The 2,848-nt window shown below is 33.7% G+C and overlaps 1 long non-coding RNA gene across 1 annotated transcript; it reads right to left on the minus strand.

Annotated features, from left to right (window-relative positions):
- Nucleotides 1-619: 619 nt before the first annotated feature.
- LOC121771350 lies at nt 620-2,474 on the minus strand. The gene is made up of 2 exons (XR_006044004.1): nt 2,286-2,474; nt 620-912 (listed from the first exon to the last, which is right to left on the minus strand). It is a non-coding gene; the product is annotated as an uncharacterized LOC121771350 (long non-coding RNA).
- Between the last annotated feature and the right edge of the window lie 374 nt (nt 2,475-2,848).

Genomic DNA, 2,848 nt, shown 5'->3' on the forward strand with positions numbered 1-2,848 from the left:
AATACTAAATACTTCATCATATTTTAATGAAAACAATTCAACCTAAGGAGTATTTCAATTTGGTTTTAAAATGTATAGACTTGTCATTGTTAGCAATACCTTCCATCCACCAATCGAACTTTGTAGGCGCTAAAGACCAATTGTCATCGCTAGATACTCCTACTCAAGAAAAGTGTCCCAAATACCCAACCAACGTTGTGCGAACGGGTACGAGGCTTGATTGTTGGATACTCCTACTCAAGAAAAGTGTCCCACCTGACCCCCTTGCAAAGCTACGGGAGATTCAGGCCCCAGAGTTTGGTATGACTATTACCGAACAAGATACGAGATTTTGATGTTGCTCGAATTACACTAGAATTTCGGAACTAATCATTTGTCCTTGTGCTAGAGGTGTTAAAAGATGAAGCCTATATCGATTCAATTCTTCCTATTATTCAAAAGAGAATATGAAACTTTGGTTTTATGGACTTATTTAGGCAATCTCCGGTAGTAAATGCATGAGCAAAGGCCAAAATTGGTCATGAATTACATTCATCAAACACCTTATCTACAACTGCAAACTCCTTGTTGCAGATCAACCAATCAAGCACTAGATGGTAGCAAATAACATTAGCCTCAATTTTAAACATTAGCCTCAATTTTATTCGCCTTCATCTGTTTCAATAAACCTAATGCATCCATGCCTTAATTACATTCAAGAAATCATCGCTTTTGGGTTTAAACCCTAAACATTTGAGCTCATAAAAAAAACCCCAAATTTCACAATCATCGCCGCCGACTCCGTAATTCGGCTGCCGACACGTCGTCGCGGGCATCAAAGAACAAACCTTTTGATCCAAATCGAAACCTTCCTCCACCAATTGATTCAGTATCCCCAAAGCATCACTCGCCCACCCAATTCAACAAAGAGCCCTAATTAAGATTTCGAAAGTAGATTCTTCAATCTGAATATTCATCGATTGGCTCTTGACTAATATTGTAGGCACAATCTTTATCCCCTTTTCGACCTTACAAAGAACTGAAAGCAAAGCGTTCAACGTTTCTACTGATGGCTCACACCTAAACTCTAGAGTTCAAATCAGACGTGTTTTTTGAATAACCAATTCTATTTCATTTTCTTTTTTCATATTATTTGTTTTATATTTTAAATGATAATTTATTAAAATAATTAAGGATATAATTAGGGATTAAAAAATTGTAATTAACAGTTTAATTTAGTCAAAATCGGGATTAAACCCGTTGACCGTTAAAAACTAATGAAACTGTTAGTGTAGCACCAATTGTGATCCGAGTTGAAATATTCAGGATGCAAAAATTTAAAAGATAAAATATAGGACCAAAATCGTAAAATGAATATATGTTCATAACCAATTTTAACCTTTACCCTAAATGCATATTAACTTACAATTTCGGAGGAAATATAAGAAAGGACATTGAAAAGAAAATTATTTATTTTAAAAAAAAATACTCTGTTTTTTAACTTTAACAAATTATACAACATACGGATATATTCTGACTGCAGATTAGCAGCAATTTTCTAAATAAGGACGCGATTGAAAACAATTTTATAAGAAATAATTTCTCTTGGCGATTTAAAAATTATTCAAAAAAACCGCCGTGACTAGAATAAATAGAATGTTAATACTAATCATTTTTATAATATATAAAAATATAAAATTTGATGAAAAATGAGATCAATAAATAAAAATATTGAAATTATGGATTCGTAAAATGAGAAAATAAGCATTACTATCTCATGTAGTTGAATTATTTTTATCAACAATTTTTCTTTTCCTTTTGTTTTCTCTTTCATTTTATTAATATTATTATTATTCTGTATTTTTAAATTAATAAACATATGCGTATTTATTTACGCTTAAATCAGAGAAATATTAAACGAGTTAAAATAAGGGACTATGATGTTTAAAAGCTGAATTTAGAGTGAAATAGGTAGGAAGTGAATATGCTGATGTGATTCTGATTATGTCGGCGACAATTTACAGAGAGGGAACGGTTTATTGAAATAAAGAGAGATAACGGTACACATTCAGTTCAAAATTTGTTCCCGAATTTCCACTTTGATGAACATTCACGACTCAAATTTCCGATACAGTCTGCTTTAGAACTCTTATCAAAAGAATTCTCATGAAATTTTGTAACAAAAACTAAAAAAACTCACTGCAAATTGAGTTTGAAATGTCAAAAGACAGCAGATCTAAACACGAATCAATGAAGCAATATAATTCACACATGGCTGAGCTTACGGTGTATAGCTGAATTATTACCTTCTTCTCTGAGGAAGCAAATAAATCGGAGAGAGATAAATAGCGATCCGATCCACTGGTAAACCACATCACTCCAAGGATTCCAAATTGACAACCAATTTCTCGAAATTCTTGAAGAGATGTAGCATACCTATGGAGCGATCACCTTCAGTTGATCAGGGAGAGAGAAAAGCTGCGTAGAGATATAAACCCTAGATTCTAACCTATTTTGGGGAAATGAAATGGGAGTCCGTATATATAGGCGCTTCCACATGTATGGATGCACAGACACGTGCGTCGCTACGTAAGAATATAAAATATTCTATTTGTTAAAGAGCATTAGCAGTGGGGCGGATATCTCAGCGGACATCCCGAAAACACTTCCTGTCACGTCATACGGACATCCCACTGCGGATGCCACCTCATACGGACATCCCACTGCACAATGACAGACATCCCCAATGACATCCCGACGGACTTCTCACAATAATAAAAATTCACAAATTAAACAATTTTCGGAATTAAAATTTCGACACAAATAGGGAAAAAAATTAAACAATTTCGACACAAATAGACTTTTAAAC

The sequence above is a fragment of the Salvia splendens genome, chromosome 2 (genome assembly GCF_004379255.2).
Source record: "Salvia splendens isolate huo1 chromosome 2, SspV2, whole genome shotgun sequence".
Lineage (NCBI taxonomy): Eukaryota > Viridiplantae > Streptophyta > Magnoliopsida > Lamiales > Lamiaceae > Salvia > Salvia splendens.